The following is a 15,516-nucleotide window of genomic DNA, read 5'->3' as shown; positions in this document are numbered from 1 at the left end:
ACTGACGTTGTACAATGCCGCTTGTTGGGGGAAACCTCACTGTTGACTTTCAAGACAGCCCTAGAGATTGCTCAAGGCATGGAGATGGCTGCTGATAATGCCAAGGATATACAGAAAGGATATGGGGGGTCGCAGTCGGCGGCAGTGCTCCAAGTCAGGAGGGAGACTGGTAAACGGGCAAAGCGAGTGGAATGTTTTCGGTGTGGAGGAATGCACTATGCAAATGTTTGTAAATTCAAAGATACTGTCTGTCCTGCTTGTAGCAAAAAGGGGCATTTAGTTAAAAAGTGCAGGAGCATAAAGGGTGAGGTTAAGCCTGGGCAGGGGAAAGCTCAGCAGACTCGGGCAGCCTCACACCACCTAGGAGAAGCAGACGGAGAGGCAGCGTGTGCCTACAACGTGTTTGGGGTGGAAACGGATGAGGGACCACCTGAACCATATTATGCCACAGTTACTGTCAAGGGAGAGGACATTAAGTTCGAGATTGATTCAGGGGCTACTGCATCGGACATTAGTGAAGAGACCTACAGGAGGACATGGGGATCCAACCTGCCTCTCATCAGACCATCTAAGCTCCAACTCAGGACCTATACGGGGCAGCCCATACCTCATTTAGGGGTGTTATATGTGGATATTTCAGCCGGGGGTCAGAAGGCTAAAGCCAGGCTGGTGATAGCTAAGGGCAGGGGGCCCAGTCTTTTGGGCCGCGATTGGCTTCGCAATATCCGGCTCATCTGGCGTGAATTTAAATATGCACACATGACGGAAGAGTGTGAGGTGCAGCGTGCAGATGAAGTCACCGATGGCAACGTGAGTGACAGACACAGTCCGGACACGTTTGAGAGTGAGCTCGCGGCACAGCTTGTGGCTCTTCAGCCTATTACAGGAGCAATTGAAGTTACCCCCTCGGCACTGAAAGCCAGCACGCCACTTCTAGTACGGCGAAGCAATGACCCAGCACTTGTACCACCTGCCCAGTTACTGCAAGGTGCATCTCAGCCTGATGATCCCACTAACAGGAACCTGCACGTGAAGCCAATCGTAACAATAGCAAACGGGGCACCCGCAGACGATGTAAACACAGAGCCTCCAGGACCAGCAGACAAGCATTCAGAAAGCACTCTAAGTAATTTGACAAAGAAAGTAGAATTTTCTGGAAACAGTGGCCCCCTGGGAATCCATGTGGTGCCTTTTAACTCTACGCTGAGGGGAAGATTCCTTGGCCTGAGTACTCGTGGTATTGAAGAGAACAGCCGTTCAAGAAAAGAGAACCTGCTCCAGGAGAATGAATGTATCATCAAAATCAATGACTGTGATTTTGTTCAAGCACAAGAGTTTTTCTGAAACGCATTGCGATTTCCTGCTGTTGAACTCCAGATAGTTCCAAGTTATAACAAGGAACTCCATGAAAAATCTGCAATTGGGTCTATTCTGAGCCACGGTCAAAAACCAAAGTTCCTTCTTCAGTACGTTCCAAGCTTGATGGCAAACCTGCAGATGCCGTTTATCCCAATAATACCGATTTCAAAGAAGCTCAGTAGTCCAATACAGGTAAGGAGCAATGACCACTTAGTGCATACCAGGAAAGCATGTCCACCAGTGACTTTGCCAGAGAGAGACAGACACATGCCGGCAGAGGGGGCAGAGCCCCCTGAAAAGGATGGACATTCTCACGCGGACACACAGACCCCTCTCGTGTCCCCAACACTAGATCCACCCAAAACCTCCTCACCAGTAGTGCCTACTGGGTCACTGGGGGTAGGGCGTAGATTGCAACACCCTTGCAAACCTCCTGACAGACTGAGTCTTTGATTGGATAATTTTTCTTGTTGTTAGATTGAATGTTGAATTTGCCGTGTTTTTTTTAAGGTGTTTTTGTATTGGTAACCTGTTGCTAATGATACCACCGTTTTTATTTCCCAGTTCTTCTATATTTGGGGAATGTTGGATGTTAAAGGGGGAGAAGTGTTGTAATGTGAGTATTATTAAAAGTGAGTTAATACTAATCGGGAAGCTGCAGGTAACGAGAGGCGTGATCTAGGGTTGGCGGGGTTTTTACTTCCGCTCTTTTTACTCCCAGTATGCATTGTATATAGTTCCTCCACCCAGGCCGCACGAGGTACCTGGAAGCCTCCGTATTGTAAATATCATTTGCCGTCCCAGATAAAGATGCTCTTTTGGCCATCAAGTTGTCGAGTGGTCTTTTCGTGAAGTAGAAGTTCCACACAACATAAGTGGCATCAAACCTCCTGCTCCCACAAATTATTCATCAGCATTCTCACCACCTACAACCCTCCCCCCCAGAGAGAAACTGTGGTCCATCAAAAACTAACTGTTCACTCCAGCATTTCAACATCCCACAGGCACCCTCTCTCACTATCAAGGGAGACATATATCGCTCCTTCCACAGCGAATGGGGAGACAACAGTCGCTATTTCGATGTTACAGTCTGTCAGAAGTGTTGCTTTTTTTATTTTGGCAAATTGATTACCAAGTGCAGAGCTCTCTCGCTGTCTTCATTGTTCCAGCTCCTGCTATGCTTCAGTATGCAACACTGGTGAGAATTCGTGTCAACAGGGCCTTGCAGGCCCCTAAGGCGCCTGACTTCAAGCCAAACCTGGACCTGCCGAAATGCGGCTGATTGTTGAGCTTAAGTTAGCTAGCCTCTTGTCTTACCTTTTAGAGGAGAACTGGTAGCTAAAAAAAACAGAATTCTCTTTATTGGATCTTGAATGTGGATGTATCCAGACAGTTGGTTCTACAGAACCAAGGATGCAAAGACGTGCAAGATCGATACTCTAGCTTGGCTTCAGCATTGACAACAAAAGGTGGACATTTCTCTGACCAGAGGAAGTAAGATTGATCATGAAGTAATGTGGGTGGTGGGGGGGGGGGGGGGGGGGGGTTGGTTAGAAGCGATGAGAAGTTCTGAATTTCAGCTTCAGGAGCAATGTTTCAGAATCTGCATGCCCTGGTGAGTCCCGCATTGCTCACAGCAGGTCACAGGTTGAAACTGGGTGTTAATTTTAATGTTTAGAGCCGCAAATTACAGCTGTCATTAACACTTGCACAAGGCACTGCCGACTGCAGCTGCACTTTGATATTTCAAAGAGAGGGCTGAAGTGTGAATAAACTTCTGCTGGTGTGATTACCAGATCCAGAAAGAATCTGGTAAAGAAACCAGCGACACACGAGACCAAAAATACTGGAATCTGGAGGGGCTGAAGATGAGGAGGGCAGCAGAGGCCACAGACAGGGAGCAGTGACAGACTGACTCACTCTCTTGGTTCCAGGTGAAGAAACTGCTTCTCAGGAATTTGGGCCTCCAGAGAACAAGAAATAGAAGCAGAGGAGGGTCACTCAAGCCTGTTCTGTGATTAAACGATCAAGGCTGATCTACCCCTATCCACAACTCCCCTTCTGTGCTGGTTCCCTACAGCTCTCAGTTGCTTCATCAGCCATTATGAAGGATTTCGTTTTGCCTTCCCACTCAATTTTCAAACTCAGTCGAAAATTGAGAGTGCTTCCTCACCTAAAGCTTTTACTTACAGGCAGCTTTTAAAGAGCCAATTAGAATAGACAAGCATGGAGATGGGGCATTAGAGTCTCGAAGAGGCCATGTTAGCAGCTCTGTAGAAGCTTGGTTAGGTCACGTTTGGAGCATTATGTCCAGTCCTGGTCACTGCATTACAGGAAGTGTATGGAAGGTTTGAAATGGATGCAGAAGGTTCACCAGATATTACCCTGGCTGCAGAGTACAAGCTGGAAGTAGACCCCGGATAAATTGGAACTGTTTTCTCAGAACCTCCGAGGCTGAGGGGTAACCTGATAGAAATATATAAAATGATGAGAGGCAAAGTAGGCTAGAGCTTCAGTCATTTCCCCAGGTTGAAATGGGAAATACTCAAGGACATGTAGTTAAAGTGAGAGGGGAGACATTTAAAGGAGACTTTTGAGGCAAGTTTTAATTTTAACACAGAGTGGAATTTGCGTGGAACAAACTTGTCAGAGGTGGTGGAGGAAACAGCAATGTTTAAACTGTATTTGGACAGACACAGGAACAGGAAGGGAATAGTTCAGATTGGCATCATAGTTGGCACAGTTATGGTGGACAGAAAAGGTTATATTATTCTATCTTCACATTTATTCAGTGCCCGGCTGTTCCACAGTGCTGACTCCACGCATTGCTCACATTTTGCACTGAGCCTTCCACTGTATTTCTGACCTCAGATCTAACCTCGAACAGCACATCTGTCCACTCCAAACACTCATCTTGCCAGACAACATGAACACTAGTGTCTGAAGAACCCACAGGAATTGTGTGGAAGGAGGAATAATAGGATTGATCACCTTACCCAGCCTTCGCAGAAAGCCACACCAGTATCTAGACTACTCAGAGGAGTAAAGGCTGCCCAGACCGTGCCTCTGACTGAGATCTGTGATCTCTGGCACAGTCCCACACATCTCCAGGCTGCCATCATGCTGGAAACAAGACAGTCACCCTCAACCTCCCAGCCTTAGGAGGTCGTTGCTGATCTCTGCCACATCTGACAGCTATCTGCTCATCACCGCATCGCAGAACACATCCAACAGCTTGAGTCAGGGAGTCCTTCAGAGAAAAGGATGCTATAGCGTCGCACGCTTCTCGAAAAAGTACAGGTAGGGTTCACAGAGAAAGCAGTTTCATTCCCGCAAGATAGCTGCCTGGTTTCTCTCGTTGCCAGCTCAGCCAGATCAGTATCTGCCAAGTCACAATTTGGCAGCAGCTCTGTGTGCATTCCATGGGACTATCACTGGGCTGGGAAACATTTAAAATATCTTACTCATTTGAACAATTTTTAGTTGGAATCTATTCAATAGGCTATTTTCAATAAATATTGTTTACTTTCAAGGGGTATATTGCCAAGGTGTATTAAGAGGCTCCCACCACCCACCCCACCCGCTCAAACCCACTTCCACTGACTGAAGGACTTAAAATCTCCTCAGTCTGAGCACACCAGGCTCGTCTCAGGTACGACATTTTATCTTTGTTTTCATAGGCGATGTTTCTGAATAGCAGTGTGGTGGGCACTGTCTATTGTCATAGCTTGATTTTGAGCACTTTAGCAATCACAATATCACTCTGAGACGTAAAGGCGAGATATCAGCTTTTATTGACTGGAAGAAGGAACAAGCAGTGAGTGACCACCATACTACATCCTGGAGACTGAGAGGCCGGGCTCAGGCCTTGATCGCCTTTATACAGGGGTCTGTGGGAGGAGCCACAGGAGCAGTCAGCAGGGGGCGTGTCCAGACAGGTATATGTAGTTCACCACACGTTACGTCTCAGAGTGAGTTATTGATGGTGCATCAGATATTGAAGCTTCACTGCTGAAAACATGCTTCCAATTGAGCTCATCTTGACTTAGTCAGGTTTTGCTATAAAGGGTTGGTCTGATTTAGTCTTCTACAGTAATTACAGCTACAAATACTGCCCACTGTGCAGCCCCATGTACTCCATTTTCCCTTCCGTCTATAAATGCACACAAGACCAGGTTGCTAGTGCGACCTTTGCTTTCTGTTAACAGCCATCTTTCTTTTCATGTTAAATTTGATAGAAGATGTGTTTCACCTCAACACTAAACACTCTGCCGCTGTTTTAATTTACATATCAATGCTCTGGTTATTGACTAACGGTCTGTTTATTTGCTGTTTACCTGCAGGCCTGCAGTCCTCGGAGTCGCTTGATGCCAGTGGCTGGAGTTGGGGACGTCGTAGGCGGTGTGTGAGGAAACGGAAGCGGAGCAAGCGGGCAGGAGTCCGTGCCAAGGAAAAAAGCAAGCCCTAGCCGGCCGGCTCTCCCGTCCATCCTGCTCTCCAATGGACATTAAATTTGACTACATCTGTGGCAATGAAATACTCGGCGGGAGTACAGAAACGGATGGAATCCCAGACACCGCCATTCAGCTGTTTATTTATGTAACAGATTTTCCCCCAAGCCATCGGACTACCAACCTACTGCCCTCTGCTGTGCTTATTTATTATTTATTAATTATTGTAATGCCTGCACTGTTCTGTGTACTTTATGCAGTCCTGGGTAGGTCTGTAGTCCAGTGCAGTTTTTGTGTTGGTTTACATAGTCCAGTGTAGTTTTTGTGTTGGTTTACATAGTTCAGTGTAGTTTTTGTGTTGGTTTACATAGTTCAGTGTAGTTTTTGTATTCCTCATGTAGCACCACAGTTCTGAGAAACATTGTTGAAGGCATCTGGGTAGGCTATTTAATGAAGCAACGTCGATGCTAATTGTCTCACTGTGCTTCTGGCCCTTTGGCCCAAGCTTATAATTTCCAGCTATTTCTAAGAGTTTTGGATTAGTAATCCAGTTCACATACCATCATTTGTCCAGGTCACAGAAAATTTGTCAGGGTGCCCCTAGGTTCTGGCCCAATCTTCATCAGGCGCACTGTTAACTTATGCTTGCAGAATAATGTCTTCTCCGTCAACTTCCATGACATTATTTGCAATAAAGAAACATTTCCTCTTACTTTATGTGTGACCAAAATGGTTCTTTAAGCATCCCAAATCTTCCTGTCAAGCCAGCCAGGGCAGCATGCTGTTCCTTTCATATTCTACAATGACGTGGAGAACATTGCATGTGCAAACATCCTGTGATGAGTCAGCTCTTTCCCACTACAGAGAGGATCAGTGACTTTAGATTCCTTCCTATTACCATGTCAGAGGATCCACCCTGGGACCAGCACCTATGTGTCATCACAAAGAAGGCTCAATCGTGCCCCTATTTTCCTAGAAGTTTCAGGATGTCATCTAAAACTTTGACAAACTTCTATAGATGCAGAGTGGACAGTGAACTGATGGGTTACATTATGCCCTGCTATTGAAACTTCAATGCTCAGGAGCAGAAAACGTACAGAATGTGGTGGATACAGCGCAGTCCAATTCAGGACCAAAATGAGCACATTTCACAGAATGCTGTCTCAAGAAAGCAGCATCCATCATCAAGTAACCCCACCATGTCCATCGAGGCCAAGCTCTCTTCTCACTTCTATACCACCAGGTTCAGGAAAAGTTGTTACCCTACAACTATCAGGCTCCTAAACCAGCATGGATAAATTCACTCACCTCAACTCTAAGCTGATTCCACAACCTATATGCTCATTTTTAAGGACTCTACAACTAATCTTCTCAGTATTATTTACTTATGTGTACAATTTGGCCTCTTTGTACATCGGCTGTTTATTCAATCTATGTTTATGTATAGATTTTTAGAAATAAATTCTATTGCATTTTATTTTCCTGTAAACACCTGCAAGAAAAATGAATCTCAGGGTAGTATTTGTAACATAGAAAACATACAGCATAATACAGGCCCATTGGCCCACAAAGCTGTGCAGAACATGTCCTTACCTTAGAACTACCTAGGGTTACCCATGGGCCTCTATTTACTGAGCTCCATGTACCCATCCAGGAGTCTCTTAAAAGACCCTATTGCTTCTGCCTCCACCAGCCCATTCCACGCACTCACCACTCTCTGTGTAGAAAACTTACCCCTGACATCTCTGTATCTACTTCCAAGCACTTCAAAACTATGCCCCCTTGTGTTAGCCATTTCAGCCCTGGGAACAAGCCTCTGACTATCCACAAGATCAATGCCTCTCATTATCTCGTACACCTCTATCAGGTCACCTCTCATCTTCTGTCACTCCAAGGAGAAAAGGCTAAGTTCACTCAACCTATTCTCGTAAGGCATGCTCCTCAATCCAGGCAACATCCTTGTAAATCTCCTCTGCACCCTTCCTATGGTTTCCACATCCTTCCTGTAGTGAGGCGACCAGAACTGAGCGCAGTACTCCAAGTGGAGTCTGACCAGGGTCTTATACAGTAAACACAAGCATATGGTATTTGTACTTCGATAATAAATTTACTTTGACCATGGTTAGCTGTGCAACCACTTGCAATGCAATCTCAAGAAGCAGTGAAACGAGCTCGACATTTCAATGGACTGCTCCATGTGTCACTGTAGATGCTGCAAACCAGCCTAAAGCCAGAAGGCCTGGATAAAGTGGACATGAAGCAGATGTTTCCAGTAGTGGGGGAGTCTGGGGCAGAGGACACAGCCTCAGAATACAAGCACGTGCCTTCGGAATAGAGGCGAGGAGGAATTTCTTTAGCCAGAGGATGATGAATCAGTGCTGCAGAGGCCAAGTCACTGGGTATACTGAAAGCGGAGGCTGATAGGTTCTTAATGAGTAGTGGTGTCAAAGGTTATGGAAAGAAGGCAGGGGAATTGGGTTGAGAGGGATAATAAATCAGCAATGGTGGAACAGACTTGATGGGCTGAATGGCTAATTCTGCTCGTATGTCTTATGGTCTAACATAAGCCATGCAAGAATCATAAATATCATTGGAGAACCTTCCATCCTTATCACCAGTCGGAATGACCTTCACAGATGCTTTGAGGCACAGCGTTTATATATTCGGAGATACCGGATGGAAGAGATACAAGACAGAACCCTTAAAACAGTTCTGAGAACTCAAAACACCAGTCCTATTTCTCTTCCCATAGATGCAGCCTAAATTTTGAGCATTTCCAGCATTTCTGTTTTTACCTTAAACAGTTTACATGTTGAGATTTAAAGACTTTATGCAGACTACACTAAAGACTACACTTTTGCTCAGCAAAGCTACCCTGCCTATTCGGATCACAGGGTGAATCCAGAGAAAAGTGTACACATAAAAATTGCAGTGCTCTCAAAATCTTTCCCAACATTTTGCACCACGGGATAACAGGACAGAAACAGAGATGGAACGGATGTGGAAGCAAGTAGGGCTTAGGGGCGGGGGCAAACGGAATGGAAGCCGAGCTTCCAAACACAAGCATACAGTTGTATGGCTGAAGCCGAGCCGGCGAATCTCTGCAAGTCTGCTCAGAAGCCAAAGACCCATGTCTGCAAACCCCAGTTTGTGTCTGCCGGAGGCCTGCCCTGAGGTTAAAGTAGTGATTCCCAATGGGGGCAGTGATGTGTCAAAAAGGGGGGTTTTAAAGGAAATAGAAGTCACTGGGGGCAATCAAGATTCTTGGAGGGGGGCAGTAAGTGGCACCCTAACTTCAGGCATGAGACCTGACCAACCGCGTCAACTTGCTGCCATTGTCAACATGCGATAGGAGTTCCCAGCTTGTGCTAAGTTTTTTATTTTAATTTAGCCCCATTAATGATAAATAAATACGTATGGTGTGACCTCTGAGTCTGAAGGTGGTGAAGCATTGACTTCCAATCCTGTTAACAGAACCTACAACGATGCATACCTGGAGTATGGGTTTTACTCCGTTCCCATCAAATCAGCGACACTCCATGTATACTGTACTGACTATAGAAGCCATGAAACCATCAAGATCGCAGGAACACTTCCATAAAAGACACCCTGAAAAGGCCGCTTATGGTAGGTATTACTCAGTTCCAGAAGATGAAGGGAGCGTTTGAAAAGCGTTGCAGGATTGTGTAGGGTGTGGCTGGGTGGGAGAGAGGAAAGGGGCTTGTTTTGATGCATTTGTGTTCTATGTTGTTCTACTGAGGATTGCGAGCGTGCTAGGTTGGTGTTGGAATGTGCGATGACACTCACAGGCGACCCTGCACATCCTCGGGCGTGTCAATTGTTAACACAAAATGACACATTTCACAGTACTTTTTGATGTACACATGATAAACATGAATCTTGAAGAGAAACTTACGGGTTACAGAAATAAAAGGAAAGATAAACAAAAATAGCCATGAAAGGCGGGGGCTTGTGAGGGTGAAAATAAATGGAAAGATTATTTGCAAGCTAAAGCGAGGTCACTGGTCGGGGGTACAAAATTTATCAAGGTCCACATTGTTTATGAGGTTCATGCATCATGACAGCAGGATAAGGGCAGAGAAAACCACTGAGCTGCTGACACGGTTGGGTCTATGCCTTCTATTTTGCTGTAAATAACAGTTGTTTACTATAAATTTCTATTAAACACTGACTACAAGACTGACCGATCACAGTTAGTGCAGCTTCAGAGCTGTGTGTCAGACACGGTTATAAGCAGCTCTGGGACCCCGCAGGGGACCGTATTGCCTCCCTTCCTGATTACCCTGTATACCTCGGACTTCAGATACAACACTGAGTCACGTCATTGGCAGAAATTCTCTGATGACTCAGCAATTGTTGGGTGTGTAAAGGGAGGATGGGAGGATGAATACTGGGCCCTGGTGGAGGACTTTGTCAAACTGTGCAAGCTGAGTCATCTGCATCTTAACATCAGTAAGACAAAGTTGATGGACTTTAGGAAGACTGAGCCTACACTGCTTCCTGTTACTATTGATGGTGAGGATATGGATGTGGTGAGGACATACAAGTACCTGGGGGTGCACCTGGATGACAGACTGGAGAGGAGCACCAACACAGAGGCTGTGTACAAGAAGGGCCAGAGTCACCTCTACTTCCTGAGGAGACTGAGGTCCTTTGGAGTCTGCAGGCCTCCCCTTCACATGTTCCACCAGTCTGTTGTTGCCGGTACGATCTCCTATGCGGTGGTGTGCCGGGGCAATGGCATTAGCACGGATGATACCAACAGGCTCAGTAGACAGACTAAGCTCTGTTGTAGGGGTCAAACTGGACACACTGGAGGCTGTGGTGGAACAAAAGACCCTACAGAAAATCCTGGCAATTCTGGACAATGTTTCTCACCTCCTACGTGCCACCTTGGCTAAACAGAGGAGCACTTTTAGTAACAGACTAAGGCAACTGAAATGCTCCAAGGAGCGCTATATGGGGTCGTTCTTACCCTTGGCCACTAGGCTCTATAATGAATCAAGCTATGGCTGGGGAGTGATGACCCCCCTCCCTCCCCCCCCATTAGACTGTTCGTGCTAACTTATTTTTTTATTCTTTCTACTTCTCTTTCCGTATTTCTGCCTGTGCACGTGATGCAACTGTAACACTGCAATTTCATTTGAGATCACTAAAGTATTGCCCCACGTGTGAAGTCCTGGAGGCTATAGACTTCAAGCATAGGTCACGTCTCTTCACTGCTGAGGTGCTTTCAGGCAACTCAAATTCAAGACTGACAATTCAGGAATGGAAGAGGAAAATTTTTCTGCAGATTACTTGCATCAATCCCTTGTCCTGAAAGTTTTTCAGCAAAGGGAAGCATGTGACAGATAAAAAAAACAGCATTAATAGTTAAATGTAAATTTTTATCAGTGTGGCAAAGGGCAGAACATTCAATACTTTCACAACAAAGATGAGGATTTATCAGCACAGTAAGTACAGAACAAATCATTTCACACCATTCTCATCACCATAGAAACCATGTTATCTTCCTGTATCACTTGCTACTCAAACGCATATGAACACAAGCTCTTGATGATAGATGGACAAGACTGCTAAATGCTAAATATATCCCTATTAGGAGACATCTAACCATCCAAAAGATATTAATACAAAGTAGCATCAGATCTGCAAGAATATAGATAAATATAGCCTCAATTAGTGAGCATTTTCCAGATTATATTCTCATTGAGCAGTCTTCACATTACAAGAGATTCTGTGGATGCTGGAAGTCCAGAGCAACACGTACAAACTGCTGGAGGAACTTGGTAGGTCAGGCAGCATCTATGGAAATGAATAAACAGTTGACATTTTGGGCAGAGAACCTTCATCAGGACTAGAAAGGAAGGGGGAAAATGCCAGAGTAAAAATGGGGGGGGGGGAGAGAAGGAGGACTAGCTAGAAAGTGATAGGTGGAGCCAGGTGGGTGGGGAGGGGGTGATAAAGTAAGAATCTGGTAAGTGATAGGTGGAAAATGTAAGGGGCTGGAGATGAATGAATGAACCTGATAGGAGAGGAGAGTGGATCATGGGAGAAAGGGGAGGAGCACTCAAGAGAGGTGATAGGCAGGTGAAGAGAAGAGGCCAGAGTGGGGTATAAAGGAAGAGTAGGGGTGTAGGAGGGAAATTACCAGAAGTTGGAGAAATTGATGTTCATGCCATCAAGTTGGAGGCTACTTAGACACAACATGGGGTGTTGCTCCTCCAACCTGAGAGTGCTTATCTGATGGATCATCTGACAGAGTGGTGTAAGGACAACGACCTGATCCTTAACACTTCTAAAACAAAAGAGATGATCGTTGGCTTCAGGAGATCAAAGGACAGAATACACACCCCCCTCCATATACATGGAGAGGTAGTGGAAAGTGTGGAAAACCTAAAGTTCCTTGGAGTTATGTTGTCAAAACAGCTGACATGGACCACCAACACCTCGCTGACATGGACCACCAACACCTCGCTGACGTGGACCACCAACACCTCGCTGACGTGGACCACCAACACCTCGCTGACGTGGACCACCAACACCTCGCTGACGTGGACCACCAACACCTCGCTGACGTGGACCACCAACACCTCGCTGACATGGACCACCAACACCTCGCTGACGTGGACCACCAACACCTCGCTGACATGGACCACCAACACCTCGCTGACATGGATCACCAACACCTCACTGACGTGGACCACCAACACCTCGCTGACATGGACCACCAACACCTCGCTGACATGGATCACCAACACCTCACTGACATGGACCACCAACACCTCGCTGACATGGACCACCAACACCTCGCTGACGTGGACCACCAACACCTCGCTGACATGGACCACCAACACCTCGCTGACATGGATCACCAACACCTCGCTGACATGGATCACCAACACCTCGCTGACATGGACCACCAACACCTCGCTGACATGGACCACCAACACCTCGCTGACATGGATCACCAACACCTCGCTGACGTGGACCACCAACACCTCGCTGACGTAGACCACCAACACCTCGCTGACATGGACCGCCAACACCTCGCAGATGTGGATCACCAACACCTCGCTGACGTGGACCACCAACACCTCGCTGACATGGATCACCAACACCTCGCTGACATGGACCACCAACACCTCGCTGACATGGACCACCAACACCTCGCTGACATGGATCACCAACACCTCGCTGCTTGTAAAGAAGGCACAACAAAGACTCTTCTTGCTCAGAAAGCTGAAACGGGCCAAACTCCCACAAAAGCTGTTGCTTAACTTCTACAGAAGCACAACTGAAACCATTCTGACCAACAGTGCCACAGTGTGGTGTGCCAGCTGCACAGTCGCTGAGCGACAAGATCTGCATCGCGTGGTGAAAGTGGCCCAGCGAATTGTCAGGATGGAGCTCCCAGGACTGGACACCATCTATTCCAGCAGATTCAGGAGGAAAGCAATCAGCATAACCAGAGACACCACACACCCCGGCCACTCCCTGTCTGACCTGCTGTCGTCCAGCAAAAGGTTCAGGACACTAAAAGCCAGAACAAATATACTGAGGAACAGCTTCTACCCCAGAGCTGTGGCCTCCATCACACCACTCCCACAGAACAATGACTGAAACTGTGAGCACACACGTGCACACACAAGGACTCAAATACTTGCACTAACGGCACTTTGTGCATTACTGTGATATTCTGGTGCTGCTGCAACTTATTTTCTGCCACTTACCTATTTAATCCTGTTTTTCTATTATTGTCTTGTTTTTGTCTACTGCTTTGTTTGATTGCCTGAGAGGAAGCCAAACAGAGTTTCATCGTACCCATGTATAATGACAATAAAGATCATTCAATTCGATTCAAAACAGGCGGCCATGGACTGACATGTCAGAACAGGAATGAAGATAGGAGTTAAAATGGTTGGCCACTGGGAAGTTCCACATGTTGCAGATGGACCAGAGGTGCTCGACAAAGCAGTCCCCAAACTTATGCCAGGTCACAACAATGTAGATGAGGCTACATCAGGACCAGCAGATACAATAGATGACCCTAACTGATTCACAGATTCACAGATGCCTCACCTGGAAAGAATATGGAGGTGAGAGAGGAGGTGAATGGGCAGGGGAGATGAGTGGGGAGGGACAAATAGACACGGAGATCATGGAGGGACCGATCCCAGCAGAAAGTGGCGAGTGGGTGGCAGTTGGATGTATTCCGACACCGACAGTAGTGGGAAAACTAATTTCAGGATGTTTAAAACAGAGATGTTCCATCAAGTAAACATGTCAGAATTGCCCTAAAAATAACATTAGAAATACTATTAAAAATCAGTTTTAATAAAGTACCGAACCAAAATGGTACTAAAGACTTTGCATCGAAACAAAGTGCAAAGCCAGTTGTTTTTGGAATTCCCACTGCGCATCAGTCTGCCATTGCTCAATTGAAAATGAGCTGTGAAGAGAAGATATAAGTTATATAAGTTTTGTGAGTATCCATTTAAATAGATCAGCCTTCATCTTTGTGTCACAGTGGCTCCTTGGACCAAGTCGTGCATTCTGACTCCAGTGATAAAGAAACAAGCTATTGACACAAATCAATCAGCCCGGATCAGTCATCTCCCAATCAGCCCTGATGCACAGTCTCAGTCCAAAATGCCAACAGTCCCTTTGCCTCCACAGATGCTGGCCTCACTCGCTGTTCTTCCAGCAGGGTTTTTTTTTAACCACGTGGAACCGTTTGCCGTCTCTCTAGTTACATGATAGGAATGCTGCATTGCTGATGCAGGTGGGGATGGATAGGGTGAGGGCGAGGGGAATGGAGATGGTGGGGAGGATGGCAAGAGCGAGGGGGATGGGCAAGGCGAGCGCAAGGGAGAGAGAAACGACACAGAAAATACCCTTTAGCCTATGATTCTGCATTAACAAACACCCTTTTTGCACAAATCACATTTTAATTTCCCAACATTCTCACCTACTCTCACCAGATTCTACCACTCACTCAAACATTAGGGGCAACTTACAGTGGACAAATAGCCCACCAACCTACACACATTTGGCATGTGGGAGGAAAGCAGAGCACCTGTAGGCCAGAGAGAGAAATGCAAACTCCACACACATAGTGACAGAGTTCAGGATTGAACCCACAGCTCCACTAAATGTGCCATTGTGCTGTGCCGCTGTAAAGCACCTTTGAAATTGTAACTACACAAATGTTTTCCTCCTATCTGCTGCAGAAGCCATTTTAGGAAGGAAAGAGTCGTCATTCAAAATTACATGCCTGAAAGAAATTCGTAAAATTGACCAGAAACCTTCAGTCATGTAAAATTGTTTGCTCATTATAAAATAGGTTATCTTCGCCAGATTAAAGGTAGACAAATTAAATGATGCGTGCAATCTCTCAGAAAACATGTTACACTTTATGTCTCTAACTGAATTAATGTTGTTTAATGAGTCACAGCATTAATTTGAATCAAAATCTTACCAAAGAAATTGCTCCATTTCTCATTTCTTCATTGCTAAATGCAGGAAGCATGGATGAGAGAGAAAATACAGGTCTCGGGCAACAATATTATTAGTGCCTTGTAGCAATCTGAAGCTTGTAATCTGTGACACATGCTATATTGATGTATTTATTAATTATGTGGAAGACCTCAACTCCATCAGCTAGGAACAATGTTGTGCAAAC

The 15,516-nt window shown here is 45.9% G+C and overlaps 1 protein-coding gene across 3 annotated transcripts in view; it reads right to left on the bottom strand.

The window, feature by feature from the left end:
* Positions 1 to 15,516, bottom strand: part of cpne2 (copine II) — a 251,142-nt gene that overhangs the window by 127,880 nt on the left and 107,746 nt on the right. The window lies entirely within an intron of this gene.

This window comes from Hypanus sabinus, chromosome 17 (genome assembly GCF_030144855.1).
Source record: "Hypanus sabinus isolate sHypSab1 chromosome 17, sHypSab1.hap1, whole genome shotgun sequence".
In the NCBI taxonomy this organism is placed as follows: domain Eukaryota; kingdom Metazoa; phylum Chordata; class Chondrichthyes; order Myliobatiformes; family Dasyatidae; genus Hypanus; species Hypanus sabinus.
This window is presented reverse-complemented; position numbering and strand designations above follow the sequence as displayed.